Source organism: Aulostomus chinensis, chromosome 7 (genome assembly GCF_037954235.1).
Source record: "Aulostomus chinensis isolate RoL2024-O1b breed Wild chromosome 7, RoL_Achi_v1.0, whole genome shotgun sequence".
Taxonomy (NCBI): Eukaryota; Metazoa; Chordata; class Actinopteri; order Syngnathiformes; family Aulostomidae; genus Aulostomus; species Aulostomus chinensis.
Window position 1 is genome coordinate 18337923 of NC_141326.1, and position 16521 is coordinate 18354443.

Consider the following 16521-nt stretch of genomic DNA (forward strand, 5'->3'; position numbering starts at 1 on the left):
GATAAAATATCTTATTTTATGGGTTGCTTATTACTCACTGATGCTGGCGCTCTACCAGATTGCACAAATCTAGTCGACTATTTACTGTACTGTGTAGCCTCCATTGTGAATTTCCTCCCTATTTTTTCCTGTACCACCAAACACATAAAATAAAAAGAAAAATCCTCAAACGTGTGGTGGATAAATATATAATTGTTTGTTCGAGTGTGTTTTGCACAGTATGAGACCTTCCCTTTGCTGCACCAAGTAGAATGCACTGCAGGCAGTCTCTTGAGGGAAGGTCTCATTTTCTGCCTCCTGCCGTGAAATATTCAGTTCGGCCTGAAATAATATGGGACTCGTTTCAAGGCTTAGCACTTTTCAAATATGCTGGCAATAATGGACAGGGCATTAAATGAAGCACAGACTCTCATAGCGAGGGGAGCAGAGGTTTTGAATCCACAGCCAGCGTTTCACATAATACCATTGACGGTTGAAGTGTTGTCTACATACAGTATAGTGTCATGATTAGTTAGCGGACGAGCCTATGAATTCATGCCAACAGCTTTACTTCAGTCATACAAGGTCTGTTTGGTTCTGGAAAACAAACACTAATTCATATCACAATAATGTTTAAAAAAATAGCTACATTTTCTGACTGTACAATGCTAAATGCTATTCCCATCTGTCTCTGCTGTGTTTATGCATATCATCTAAAATTTGAATTGCATTCAGCGTTTGGAGAAAAGAGAGGAAACTCAAGGGTGTACCATAAATTCATAGCGATGGAGTGCGGAAGAATGTTATAGGGGGGCTTTGTTGAAAGGATTCAAGGATTTAACAATCCCACATCCTCTCAGCCTGTCCTTCATCTCTAATAATCAAGCTTGGCTGCAGAATATCCCTCTGGATGGGAAAAAAACATGTTGCCTGTCCGCCTCTCACTCATCTTTAGACTGCCAGTCTTGGGTCTTCCTCTTGAAGTCTTCTGTCACGTTTATGGCTTCAAACACTGAGCACAGCCCTTTTTAACAGACTGCCATGTCTTTAAAGCTAGATATCTCTTTTTTTCTCTTTCTACATTAGCATGAGATGAAGGGCAGTGCTTCTGATGCAGAGGAATCCCTGAGAAGGCTGGACCACACTGAACTTTGTTTGCTGTACAGGCCACTTAAACAAGTTTATTAGTTTCAGCTCAGGTGAAGAGTGTCATGTAAGTCTGTATTTTTGTGTATTTATTTGCACTATTGGTGCACATAAAGAGATGCTTGAATCTCTCTCTCTCTCACACACACAAACTGAAACTAGACTTAAGATTCTGAGCCATACATTTATGTTAACTTGTCATGAATCAGTATTCCTGTCTGTCTGTCTGTCTATCTATCTATCTATCTATCTATCTATCTATTTTTTATATATCTGTCAAAGATTAAACATTTCATTGATTGTTGGAAAACACTTACACTAATGCTCCTAATATCAATACAAATCAGATGATATCAAACATAGAATGATAATATAATTCCTGCATTGATCATGCATATTTTCTTAAACCTTTGAATTGCATGACTTATATGTATGTATGTATGTGTGTATGTGTATATATATATATATGATAAAGCAGATTTTCTATGTTTTTTTTATACGCATAATATACGTTAGGATTCAATGAATTCTACTTACCTGTTTTACAACCTTTCAAAGGCTGAAGAAGACCAGAAGTGGAGAAAGTGTTCAGCCGGGGGCTGCCGTGTCTGACAGCTCCAAGCGGCTCCAGAGAGCAGAGCGGCCACTGGGCGGCGCTGCAGCCCACAACATCCAGCCGGCGCTTCCTCCTGTCCTCCATCAAAGCTACAGGCCAGCTCGCTCTCTCCGTGTTGGGTTACAGTGACAAGGCCCCTGTCTGAACCAACGACTTTTCCAAAGATAATATTACAGGTAGGTGCAAGCCACGGACCGTGTCACTATCGATAGACAAATTAAGCATTGAAAAACAAGACCGTGACCCAGAAATTCTCGCTTTAATCGGGTCACCGTGCTCGTTTTCAGCAGTGAGTAATAATGGCACCTTAGCATTTGGAATCCTCCCACCACAACCTGTAGCTTTTTTTTTGGGGGGGGGGGGGGGGGGGCAGTTGGAAATTGTCCAGCCTTGTATTCTCCCTTTATTTTGTGCGTGTATTGAGCCGTGTACACCTGCCCGCTGATCGCTGTTTTTGATCTAGTTGAAGGTCAGTTTACCTCTAATGAGCTGCTGGGTTTGTATCAGCAGAGCCACACTAGAACCGAGGATGCACGTGTCACTCCTGCTAAGAAAATAATATTCTGAAAGTCTATTTCTGTTGATGTGGGTGGGTGTTTTCTTTATCAGCCTCACAACTTGATGATCACATCTTTTTTTTTTTTTTTTTTTTAAGTGCAAAATTGATCACATATTCTGACCTTCTTGGATTCAGTAAACCTCTTTCTCTATACTGCACATAGGAAAGACCCTCAACGAAACCAAGCAGTTGTCTGGTAAAAAACAAAAAAAAAGAAGAAAACAAAAAGATGCAGCAATACAAGCAGAAATCTCTCTGAAATAGCCCCGAATGCACAAGTCTTTTTCTCCCACAGCGTTTTGTTCGGGGTTCCACTGAGAAGCCCAACACAAAGTGGGCCTACAGCCAACTGGGATGGATGGTAGGGTGGAACCTAAACAGATGGGAAATAGTCTAAAGGTGAATACAAGGTCAATCTTAGTTTCTGTGATAAAGCTGTGGGCACTGCTCATAGCAGTGTTTTAAAAGTTAACTTAAGAAAGCAGATTGTGTGGTCAGAATAAACTCATAAGACCATATTGGGCCTTTTTTTTTTTTTCCCAGGCTTCTTTTGTCTAGATTGCCACAGGCGGAAGCAGCAGACACCAAATGGTCAAAAAATGGTTATCATTATGTTTGTCTGGAAATCAGCAGAATGGGGATGTTGATTCTGGCGGGTTAAGGTTTTGTTTTTTTTCGTTGTCCCCTTTTTCTTGTTTTAACCCAGATCTTCATGTTTTCCAGGCTCGCAGCTGATCCAGACGGAGGAGGTGAAAGCACTCTGGACCATATTGCAGGTAATTAATATGTCAGCTCAATGTTGAACTTGGTCAGTACACGTATCACCACACTTACTTTTAACTGGAGCTGCTCATGTGGGATGCTGCCGAGCGCTGAGACTCAGAGTACATTTGGCCATTAGTAAACACTTCATAGTGTGTGTTGTGATTGGGAGGTAGCGGGGCACCTCTTTGTCCAGTTGCAGTCATTTTCGCCTGTCACCTCCTCATCGCTGTAAAAACACTTGCTGTGGTTTGGTAGATTAACAGAGAGCCCCCTAATGGAGTAATTACACAGAGCCAAACATCTATTTTTCACCTGTGCTCTGCCATTATTCTCTGTCGCCTATCCACTCTATTGGAAGTCACTTACTCTCCTTACAATGAGTTATCATTGACTGCCATTTAGACGTTCTGGAGCAATTTGTCTTACTGAGGCCACGCTGGCCTCATTGCAGAGAACAATCTTTCTCTCTCCAATATATAAAACATTCATGGGGAAAAGGAAGAGGAAAATGCCCCACAAACAGATAGTAGTGAGTGGCTAATAGATACTATAAAGGTGACAGACAAGGGAAACAATGTAGTGGATTGCAGGAACAAGCCTGCACGACCGCTCCCAAAAGCCTCAGGGACCGTCGGGGGTGGGGGGGTGGGGGGGGGATCCTTCACGAGAGAAACGTGTTAAATGGATGTATGGCAGTTATTGCTGGTGGTAATTGCTGTTGTTGCAAAGAAAAAAAAACCCAAACCTGGATATCGGCATTATAATTTAAGATGATATTTGAACACTTACAATAATATTTGCCTGACTGTGCAGACCTGTTTTTTTTTCATAATTCTGCTTCTATATCTTCTTTAATTTAACCGCACGCTTATTTTCACCCTCTATCTGCAGCCCTGCTTTTGTGAGCTTTAAATCCTTTTTTTTTTAATCTTATATGCTATTAAAAAAAAAAAACGGTGGGAAAAAAACAACCTTATTTTGTAGTTTGACCTCTCGGTCCGTGCTATCACGTCAAGTATGTACTAAAATTGATGGGATATTAAAGAGAACAGCACATCGATGTCTGAAGGTATCTTCACCAGTTGAAATGTCTCCACCTTCAGAAGCTCTGTGTTTTAGTTGTTTTTACTTTTATCGCCTTGGCGTGACCATAATTACTTCACTCTCACCAATGTAGCTGCTGACGATCTAACATCCAACCATCCAGCAAGCTCTAATGTTAGTCACCGTCCCACATCCCGTTCAGTCTCACCACGAAGGGTTAATCACGCCCCTTAACTCTGCTTTTTGTTTGATTAGTCTCTCTCACTGCTTAACACAATGACAAATAACCATTATTCTTTTTCTCGCACTGATAATCGGGACAACTTAAACATTTCTCACTAGCACAAGTGAAACCATTAATCCTCCGCGATGGTGCCGATAAGCGGTGACTTTGGAGTAATGGCCCTGTCACCTTTAAGAAAAGAGAGAATATTTGAACAATTAAAAAAAAGACACCCATTATATTTGGTGTATCCCATCTATTTGTGTCATCAGGAGGTGTCTGTTAGTGTGAACCGACTGAATAATGATCACCAATATTGAGGAAGATTCCTCCGTGTTTAGCGGGTGAAAAATTCTTCCATTTTTGATACGTTTCTGTATTATTATGATAGTTCTTTTCTGATATGGATTCATTCGATTGGCAAGAGCCGAAAGTAAAAGTGATGATTTGAATTAATAAGGGGATTAAAAAAAAACCTTCCAAGTTCTTGTTCACGGCGTCAACTTCAGTTCTGGTCTGATTTCATAGCTGATGTCCGGACAGGATATTAGAGATACATAATGATACTGGCACGCCATTGGCATCCGCAGTTCCTATAGCAGTACTGGACTGACGGACGATTATTTAGATTAACTCAGATTATTTTAAGTCTCTTTGCTTATTGTGTCGGTGGAGGAAATAACCATAAATACTTGATTTGCAGGTGGTTTTCTCGAGTTTTTCTGCATGTACCAAATGTAAACATCATTTAAATTTGTTTATTTTCTACCCATAACGTCAACACCGGTAAATATCAGCCACAATCAGTTGTAAAAGATTGTCTATCATTGAGTTGATAGCCACTTATTTTGATGCTTTGGATTCAGGTTTAACAGAGAAGGGTTAAGGGGACACCAAGTGCAATGTGAGGATGTCAGGTTGGCTTTTGTTGTTTTTGGCCATTTTATGACATTGTGACGAGAAAAGGTGTTGACATCACCATAGATGTCGTACCGTTGTATCCCGATGAGTGTGTCGGGTTTAGTCGTCCTTACGTTCTGCTATTTATTGCTTGTATAATTTACTTCATCTTTAGCTTTCCTGCTTTAATGTTATGTAGGACATCAGTAAGACTAGCTGGTTGCTGAGGTGTCAGCTAATGGTGATCCTTATCATAAATTAAACATGAACAGCCAAGAGAAGCGTGAACATCATCATAAAAGAGTAGTACCGCATGTGTAAAAGCATCCACAAGTACTATGTGTGTTACCTCATCTGAATAGAAACTGATTGAGGTGTGGAATCATTCATCTTTCAGCAGGATAACAATGATATCACTGGAGTTACTGCAGTTATTAGTTGCAGACGGTATAACTCAACTATTGGTTTTTGGTGTTGTATATCAGTGACACTGGATGTCTCACCGTGTGCTGTTTGAACACTACATGTGGACAGGAAACGTGAGTACAAATGTTTAGATATGAGCTGACCACCAGAAACCGTAAGGAACTATTCAAAGATCTTGTATTGTCTAATTGAAATTCGCCAATTTAATCATCTCCTCCATCATTTGTTCTGTCTCTAGCGCTAATCAGCTGTTGATGTAGCTGCCTGGAGGTGTTTCAATAATGACAGGATAATGATAAACACATCTAATTAAGTTTTTGATTGATTATAGTTTTAGATTATTTGCTCAAATTCATCTTACAACTTGAGATATCTTGACATTAAGGAGAAAAAAAAAGTTTGACAATATTAATCGGACTGTACATTTGGTCAGGTTAAGTTTTTATCCCTTAATTGTTAATTTGATAATAATAACTTTGAATACAGTGTGCTTCTCAACGACTTAATGGGTTCGTCATTAGAATAAGATGAAAACATAATTGGTTAATTGCTCAAAGCTGCTCGAAATTGAAATTAATTTCAGGTTTGAATCATTTTATTCTCGTTCTTAATCATCAAGCTCATTTACTAAACTACCAGTTGAATACTGAGTAAGCAGGTAAGACAAAAGTGTTTACCGCCTGGTTATTAGTTATAAAAAGGATCATCCAAACGCGGACTTGCAGCTACACTGAGCAACATTGGCCTTTTTCTTGTTTTAGAATAAAGAGGCTGCGCGACTCATTCAACTTGGCATAGGAAAGTTGGTTTTTATTTATAAATATGAAAATGTTCAGGTTAGAGTTGGCACTCATCAGTGCTGAAGGCCATTTGGCCCAACTAAGAGAACCGGGTTTGAAGAACCTTTGCAAGACCTTAAATTGTCCCAGATGTCAGTTATTGGATGAAGCGCTCGAGTGGAGTGTGAATAAAAACCCAATTGTTATCTTCTTATTAACTTTGTGAAATCACTGACTGAACATATTTCACGTCATTCTACGTGCCAAACTCCAGAGTTGTTGGCAGCAGCAGAGTCCCAGGCACTTGATACTTAAGTATTTCTATGTGTTGTAGCTCTGTTTTGATCAAAGGGGTTCAGGGGCCTAAGTTTCAAATCCCCCAAAGCCCGTTTTGGCTACTCTTTGTTTAGCCCATTGGCATTCTGACCCCATTCCTCACAGACTTTGAACTCAAAGCTCGCAAAAGCCGTATCGCTTCTTTAAACACATTATCAGTGGGCTAGGTTTTAAGAATATCACTAATCATCTTAAGGTTTTAGTGCAGTGTGGCAGCACTGCTAAAGCCTCCGGGCCCATTCACTGGCATGGGCACCCCAAGACATTTTCTGTGAAATGTACGATAACTTAATAGCAGCTAGTGGCTTGCAAGTACACGCATGTAAGATATGGTGATGTTAAATATACACCTCTGCAATGATTCTTTATAAAAAGTGAAATGTTATTTGCATTTCTTATTCACTGGTTGAAGCCTACCAGCATGGGTTGTGTCGTTTTGAGATTTTGCTTTTAAGTTCCCTTGTTTAGCATGGAACAAGTATTGCTTCGCCTTAAGTTCACTCATTAAGCTCAGAAAAAGAACTCCCAACACACAAATCAAATCAAAAGACATTTGCCCTCAACCCTACCACTTTTTATATTGGCTATTTCCTTCTTTCATCCTCCAAATTGAACACGTAAATCCAGAGCAACCGGATTTTCGCTAAAATGTTTGCCAAGATCAACAACTTTCTACCATTGAATAACTCGGCATGAAGTTTAGAATCAACTTTTCAAAGTAAGACTTTAATAAGTGATTGATGTACAACCATGAACGAACTGGCATGGATTGTATACCTTCTTGTATATTATGTACAACCTGGAAATATGAAGTGTAAACCGGTTTAAAATATGGTGGTGGATGCAAACATATAAAGTAAATTGACCTTCTTACCTGCCTCATTCTTTGGACAGTGAGAAAATAGTTTCTAAATGTGTAGTTGTAGTAGATTTTAATAATGTTTTTTTTAATCATAATGCGTGAGTTTCAAATGCAGCCCATAGGAGTGTGAAACATATCAAAATCTACCTGAATGCAAATGAAACTCAATTTTGCCTCTTTGAAGTAGAATAGCAAACATGTTAAATTATACTGCAGTAAAACTTGATTTTTTTTTTCCTTAGCCGATGTTAAACAACTCGTAGCAGTGTAAAAAATGACAGAAAATACATCCCTATGGTAAATCTTGCATATAAAATCAAAGTTTAACATGATTTGAAGATGTTTCAGCGGAGGATAATATAAAGGAACACGTTACTTGTCTGAACCAAACCTTTTGCAAATCATGCTGTTGGTTGAGTTGGTAAAGAGCCAATCACATACGTCCCTGAACCCATTGAACACTCGCAGCAATTGTCCATATGTCAGGTGCATCTGCTGCAGCCTTTGGAAAACAATACGGCTTATAATAGCAGTTAATGGCACTGAGAGATGGATACATGATCCCAACTTCTAGCAGTAGTAGTAATTTCATCAGAAGTCTCGTCTCTTTCTTGAAAATGATTGCACGGCAGTCATGTTTGTGCCCTCCGAGCTTCTCTTTAACCTCCCCGGTCTAATCATCCCTCCTGATTATGATTTTTGGCACCTTGAATCACATTGTCTTCATCTGGAAATATTTCAGCTGCATTTCTGCCACTCTAAAGGGAGATGAAGATAAAGGAGAAGAAGGTAAAAAAAAAAACACACACACACACACACCCTGTTGTGTGAATCCTGGAGAAGGGCCTTGAACCCTGCCATTCATCCCTTTCACTTCATCAGCTGAGTCTAATTGCCAGAGAGGACAGAATACCCAGGGCCCAATTGTTCTTTATCCTCTTTGGAGCCTCTGAGGCATGAAAAGCGAAAGGCCTGCTTTTGATCTTTTTTTTGTTAGTTTTTTTCCTGTCATCCCCTACTATCCTTTCCCTTAGAGTGAGACACTCCTTTCACACTGTGCCCCCTCCTTCATCCACACTAAATAATTATCAAGCTCTGCTTCATCAAATAATGGTGGATATTGGAGGTCATGACGGGGAGTGACAGAGGTCTGCAGGGGTGGCTCTAGGACGTGGTGGAGCTCCCAACTCATCTTAGAGGCATGCTCCTTAGCTGTGGCTACCTTTATATACCTTGACCCCGGTTTTCGTTTGTCTGTCCTAATGAGACCCTCTCAGGCTGCGAGAGCAATGGAGGTCTTGCAATGGCAGGGTTGCGAGGCCAAAGTACAATGAGACGTAGTGCTGTGCTGAGACAAGGGCGCATCTGTGCTATCTTATTAAAGCCTTGGAAAAGAGCTCATGCGTCTCAGTGTCCCATAGGCGCCGAGAGTAGATCTATTGACACCTACTTGTCCTTTGCGGTCAACACCTTTCTCTGAAGATGCAGGCACACCCAAGTTCTTGTTAGATGTAATTCTTGGCAGAATATTTAGTGAGGCAAAGTGCTTAACTTGGTTGGGGTTGGCCGTTTGGCGTCAGGATGAAGAATGGTGTTTTGTAAAGATGAAAAACTCGTTAGAACTACAAAAATGACAAGCGATGTCAAAGACCCATTATGTCAAAAGCAAACGGTGCTCATGTTAAAAGAACGAAGGGCACTGAAGTCTTTCTCAATGCTTCCTTACTTATTTGATATATTTTTAAGTTTCAGAAGCATGTTGTTGTTAATGAGGATTACTTTCTGAGAAATTGTTCACTCAGAGCAGCTTGTTTTCTTGTTGTTGTTTTCTTTTTGTGCTGCCCTTACTCATGGACTTGACAATTATTATTCACGCTCAGAAATCTGTCAAATTTTGAAGACTGAAATGCCAGTTAAAACCCCTGCTGATTTGGGAACAAAAAAAAGAGTACGAAACAATGAGTTTTAAGATCGCACAACCTGTCTAACTTCCTAACAAAAGGGACAACAGGATATACCATAAGTAGGGCAAAAAAAATGACAAACAAAAACACAAGTAGTCAAACAAAAACCTTTAAGCAATCATGTTAAGCACGCCTAACATCTGAGCACTGTGTGAGAACAAAGCAGAGCTCCTGTCAGTGCATCGATCCACTCCTGAAGGCACACACACACACGCGCACGCGCGCGCACACACACACACACACACACACACACACACACTCATACATCCAGAGCTCTCTGATTGCTCCCTGCCTCTCGCGCCTGTCTCCCCCGCGCCTCCAACTCTCTTCTCTGGCTCCTTTCTGAGAATGTGCTTATTGATCTGGCCTACTTCGTTGAAGTTAACACACTGATAAAACCTGACCAAGGGCTTCCAATGGCCTGAAAGAGTTTGGGTGGTTGGTGAAAAGACAAGATGATAAAACATTTATTTACCCCCCCCCCCCAAAAAAAAAAATAACAAAAAACCATTGTTCATAACATTAATTTAGTCAACCGTTACAGACGTTACCTTTGACTACTGTGTTATCGTCTGGCCGCCATCTAGGAAAGTTTTTACTGTAGCCTGTAGCTTGGCAGCCAAAAGATTTAATTAGACAAGACAGTTGCTTGACTTAAAACATTAACCCTTATCTGATTTGAATCACTGTGTCCTACAGCTTTATGGATTGTAGGATTTCTTAAGCAGCTACTAAAATTCAGATTCAGTTTTTATCGTTTCATCTGAACTGTACTCTCATACAAATTAGAGCAGAAATATCTCGGGTCTTGGCCATCCCCAGTCAAGCAAATAAAACTCATGTACGCTGCGCGTTTACTGTAGTTAGTTTAACACTTTCAGTAGAGCTGCCCAGTTTTGTGTTATACAGTATCAGCCAGGGACTTTATTGTACAATTAAAAAAAAAAGCTAAAATAAAACAAAAAAACTTGCAGTATGCAGGTGTGTCAGTGACAGGTACAAACTTGCAAACCACCAATAACAAACCCCTGCATATTATACTCTGCTCCCTATTGCTGTAAAACATAAATACATATTTTTATAATGTTTTTGTATGTGTACTTCATCAAGGTTTGACACACCAAAACATTGTAAATTGTGGAAGGGTGTTTTTCCTGTTTAACACAGTAGAATTTGGATTTCAGAAATGCTTAAATGACCTCTGGTCTTTGATTCCATCAGGCATTATCTCTCAGGGTATACTGCCTTTAGTGCAAATAGACCTCCAAACTCATTGGCACTGCCCATCAAATGGAATATTGTAAGTAAATCTGTTTTTTTTAAAAATTTGATTTAAAGAGTACCAGTTGTATTTAGTTTGAATTTCATTTAAGTCAGTGTTTTATAGTACTGTAAATAGGGCAAGGTATAGAATTATTGATGTTGGTTACTTTAAAGATTCATTTACTCTGGTATTGGGTCCTGAATGATGGTTCTTTAGATATCAATATAAAACCATTTCACAAAATGATACACTTCATGTTACAAAACTCGGGTTAATTTCTCAGCTATTTGGTATTTTCTCACTCAAAAACAGTTATAAACCAATTTAATAAAAAATGTGGCTTGACTTCAGTTTGGGGGTTTTCCAATCAAAGCAGTTTCAATACATCAAAAATAAATGGCAACTTGGATTTATTCCTTTATGTACAGGAATTTGATATTAAATGATGAGGCATCTGTCAGTATTCAATAATATTGTGGCGTCAATGTTCAGTACCCGATTAGAAGATGTGAAATATCGACACAAATGCTGCTTTGTTGTGCAGATTTTTTTTGTTTTTCTGAAACAATCAGTTGTTATTTGAGAAGTTTAAAGATACACAAAGATATAAAAAAAACAACAACAACAGCTTTTTACAAACATGACTGGTGTCTCCAGAATGTGGCTTCATTGTATGGGTATATTTCTTTTTCTTTTTTTTTCTTTTTTTTTTTGCAAGTGTGTTGTGCTGTCATGTTTGTAGCATTCCTTGTGGGAGGGTCTGTTGATAAGTAAGCCATCTGTAGTGTTCTGCCGAATGACATGTTGTAAAGCGAGATTTGAGAGTGTGGAGAGACTTGACTTGACAAATCTTGGCACATAATGAGACAGAAGGGAGTAAAGGCAGAAGTCTGTCCAGAGATAAACAATTAGATTTGTCCCTGAGGTAAAGGCCAGGCAATGCAAGGACTCTCAGACTAACAAAATCAATATGGCTTCCAGTAAGAACACTCGGGGAGTTGAGTGATGAAGAGGTTATCATTCATTTCTCTGATTAGGACACACATACACAGTGAGAAAACAATTACACATTCAAAATCAATATGTTTATTCACGTGAAAGCTATTTGAAACTGTGCATCTGCTGTTCAGCTGTCTGTCAAATATGATTATTCTAATGAGAGATGAGAAAGTAGATCAGCAGGGATACTGAACTGTTAGGTCGGTTTTCTTCAGCAGCCAATTGTGAGAAGACCTTAAAGGGGACAGCATTTGGGAACGGTACTTTCACACCCCAAGATAAAACCATAATGGAGCATGGCCCATAGAAAGAGTGGGCAGTCCCCTTGTGTTTCATCCCCTCCTAGGCCCTGCCCAGACTTGCAGGTCTTATCTAACATCTCACCACTGTTCCCAGCAGGCCTCACAAGGGTAGCGCTGCCAGGGCACGGAGGGTGAGACACGCCATGTGCTGTGCTCACGCTGGCATTAAAAAAAGACAACAAAAAGAGATGGTCAATGATTTTTGGGGTGGGAGTGATCACAACTGCTGTTACAGAGGGAAGTCTCCTCAGAGATGCTAACTCGCTGACCATAAAGGTGTGAGTCTGTGCCGCGGCCAGCCTGTCGCCTCATCTCCATGGAGACTGCGACGTGACACCCCAGTGGGCTTGTCTCTGCTGTGGCCTGGAGCAGCAAGAGCACTCGGGGATGTGGCCTGGCCATCACCTGAGCTCCAGGGGACCAGGCGGCACTGCTCTGATGACCTTCAACAACTTGCCAGTCTGTCATCTCAGCGTGGAGAGAAACAAGGAAAAAAAGATCAGCTGGGGATTTGTGTGGAGACATTGTTTGCAGAACCATTGTATCTTTGGAGGAGGCTCTTTGTTCCAGTGGGAATGAACCGGAGAAGACATACTTTTAGAACATGATCTTACTTGATAATCAAAAATGCAATTTGCCCTTACCTGTACTGTGATTTTTGATCCTAATAAATCATCTGGCTGTCCAGGTAAAGCGTACAGGAAGATGGGAATATTATTATAGTTGTTCTTTACCTGCGGCCATAAAGTGATAAAATAAATCCTTGTCCGGACATGGCTTCTCCTTCCCCTCTTTTTTTGCGGTGAAATAAATATACCGAAATTAAAACTCCATCTGTGACATCAGAAAAATAGTGAATTGAAAAACAATGCCTATTTGTATTTACATGATGTTCACTATCGGCTTGTCAAACTATATCCATCAAACGCAGGTTTAAACGGCTATGTCATACGTTCACTCAAAATTAGACGTGAGTGTGAGTTTTTAAAATTAGGCATACTTCAGTACACATACTGCACAACATTTTTTAGGGTTTTGTGAAAAATGTTTTCATTTGAAAATGCAACATGCAGTAGCTGGTAGAGCATGGTAATAAACATTTCAAAATGATTAAATAGATAATCAGGGACATCAGAGTAATTCATGGATAATATCGCTTGATAAATTATTGCCAAATGGGATCTCAAATCTTCTGCATTTGTGTGTTAAAAGCTGTCCCATCCAAAGCATTCCCTTGAGACTCTTGTGTTGCATTATCTGACAAACCAATACAGGAGATTCAGTGGAAAAATCTGTGCTTTCTTCCTTTGAGCCAAAAAGAAAGAGGATTTTGAATGGAGTGGTGATTCTTTATGCAGAGCCGAGACGCGACACCTTCCAGACAGTGAGAGATGGCGAGCCCTAATAATACAGAGCTATACAATGGTTCTGACAGGCGAGCAATAAAGCAATCAGGGTCCCAGGCATTCCAAATCTCTTTACCGCCCACCCTCTAACAGACTGAGAGATGGACGGCTGACCTGTGAGCTGTCAATCATGGGGGATACCTGCTGGAGTCTGATCAGGGAGAGCTGAGGGCACCAGTCCATCAGATCTGTTTTCACACTCCAGACACTAACATTGCAAGCATAACCACAGACACAAAAAAGCCCCTCCGCCTCACTCTTAATTAGGAGATGTGTGTGCAAGTGTGTTTTTTTTTCCTCTTTTTTTTTGGGGGGGGGGGTGCTGCTTATTTGGCTAAATGGGAATGGGAGGGTCTGAGATATAGGGGGATAGTAAATGGAATCCCAGTGAGAGTGAGAATAACCTTTTCCCTTGATTTAGGAATCAGGCATTGATCTGTCATGCTGTTTTGTACAAGCAAGAGCTCTTTCAGCATTGCCTCCCAGTGTGTATTGTTTTGCTTTGTGTGTTTATTTGTTGCGTCTGTGTGTGTTTGTGTGTGTGTGTGTGTGATGGCTGTTGAGTATTGAGGAGGGGGGCTAAGTCGTGTTCATTAGCTTTCTGTAGCCCATCCCAGCAAATAGATCACCATAATACTGTGGTTAGTTAATGGCTTTCTGGTGTTTCCTCCAGAGTCTTCCCGTCGGAGGGCCCACAGCTAAAACTTCTCTGCTTTCCTCCAAGTGGGGAGTCATGTGTTCCAACTCAGACAATTGGTTTTAGCCATGCAGCGTCTCAGTCTGTGAGCGGTCTGGCCTCAAGGACACACATGAAAGAACTAAAACGACATCCCAAAAACCTGCTGATCTGACAGTCTGTCCTGCTCATATATTGGTACACGCAGTTGTATCCCAGTCAGGAACAGGACAGGAAAACACAGTGAGGGCGCAAGGTATTTTAGTCTTTGCTTGGCTATGTATGCATTAACAAATGTTGAAGGCTGCGACAACCAATTAGTTTTCCTTAACAATCATTTTATCCCTAAAATGTCACAACTTATTGAAAAGTATGGTTCTCATAGCCCGTTTTTGTATTTTCTAGGGTTGGCATAAAGCAAAAACAGATTGATATAAATTAATTGTAGAAAAAGTAATGAATTACATTTTTCTTTTGCAATTAATCACGTCCTTCACCCCACGCAGGAATTTAGCTTGTAAATGGAGAGTTGTGAATAACCAATGGAGGGAACATGCCTTGGGTGTGAAATTAACAGTGTTCTAGAAATTAAAAGAAAAAGATTTTGACCTCTAAAATTTATCCAATTATCCACAATTCACCAAAAATGTTTAAAAGTCAGGCAGTCAAAATTTATGTATGTGATTAATTTAGATGAATTACCTACAAACACATAATTAATCAGATTGATTTATTAAATCGAGTGACTGCTGTAGTACTTCGCAAATAATTATACAGTCAAAGTTATTTTGTAAACAGAGATATTGTATGATACTGTATGAAGATTTTCTTGGTGATGGAGTGGTGGCAGAAGTCCCAGGCTCACAGCACTGCCCAACGGTCATGACGTTACGAGACGAGCCGAGGACACAAATCCAGGCGGCAATGTACCACACTGACAAGATGATGACCCCTACAGCCTTAGAGGAAGAAGGACAGATGGATGTGAGGAAAACAGCAGACATGAGGAAGATAGTGGTTGTGGTCTTTGTTCAAAAACTGGTCAGTCATGCACACAGAAAAGCAAAGTTGACCGATTGCCTGAACTGATGCTTAGGTCATAACCGATTGACTGTGTGAGGAAATATGGGCCGAACTGGAAAACACTGAATTTGAAATAACCCTTGAAAATTCTTGAATATTGACAAATACAAATACAAAGACCTGTGGCACATATGAGGATGTGTTGAGATTTTGTTGGACTGTATGAACTTGGAAGGGTCAGCCATCAAAAACAATTGCAACCTCTGGTAAGGTTGGAGCTCTACAGGTTTGTCCACTCATGGGACAGAGCCATCTCAAACCTCCTTAATGGAGAAAGATGGCCAGTGGTATTTCGCCAGGGAAAAGCTTTTTTAAGGCAACGAATGCCTAATATGATGGTAGCAATGTTCCAGGAATGCAGTGATATCACCGTGCTAGTGCTAATACACTGTACGCCTTCTTATGATCAGCAGTTAGTCGGTTAACATGGACATTCCTGGTCACTACGTCATCTGGCCTGTCTTCTGCTTTTATGCGAGAAGGCACTGCACTGAGGATGCTGTGTGACGTTCACTGTGTAAAATTCATTGTGAAATCAGTGTGTGGGTCTCTCTTGCTGACTGGTTTGAAAATGAAAACCCTTAAATCTTGAAAATCGTACCTCTCGTTTAAAGGCTTATGGGATAGATATTTTATGTGTGGAAAAGTGCGCAGTCAATGATAGAGGATGAAAGGAACGAATGTTTTTAGAGTGGACCGAGGGTGGATTTTTACTTAACTATATTTGACAATGAATGATGAGTTTTGCAGGCGTCGATTTAAACAGTCCCCGGTGCTCTGTAGAATTCTGCCCCCCCCCCCCCCCCCCCCCGCATCTGGGAAACTGGATCAGTCCACAGAAAGGCTTGTCTTGTTCCTTCCAGAGCTCTGATGTCGCCTTTACAGAGGACATGTATGTGATCCTCTGCAGCTGGGAGTACGAGCCATATGCATTTTACATTACCTGTAGTTATTTGTGGGTCAGTGAGTAGCAGGGTTTACTGGACCATTCACAGTCTGACATCACACTGAAGTTGATTAAGACTGGATTTTTCATTCATCACTCTCATGTCTATCATATGTCTTTTTTTATTTTTTATGCTTTATGACAGTCCTAGTTGGTGATGGTTTTGTTAATATCCAGAGTTTTTTGGTTCAGCCTATTGCCAATGTCTGATGTGCGTTACATAAACCTAATGACCACTTCTTTTGT

At 40.3% G+C, this 16521-nt stretch overlaps 1 long non-coding RNA gene across 2 annotated transcripts in view; it reads left to right on the forward strand.

Annotated features, from left to right (window-relative positions):
• Positions 1-1827: 1827 nt before the first annotated feature.
• The window catches only part of LOC147258855 (uncharacterized), a 67329-nt gene continuing 52635 nt past the window's right edge, over positions 1828-16521 (forward strand). The window contains exons 1-3 of one of the 2 annotated variants that reach the window (XR_015116812.1): positions 1828-1917; positions 2596-2699; positions 3024-3076. This is a non-coding gene — a long non-coding RNA (uncharacterized LOC147258855). Of the gene's footprint in view, positions 1918-2469; positions 2497-2595; positions 2700-3023; positions 3077-16521 lie in introns of those variants that run through there. The other variant, XR_015116813.1, reaches the window with a different exon arrangement.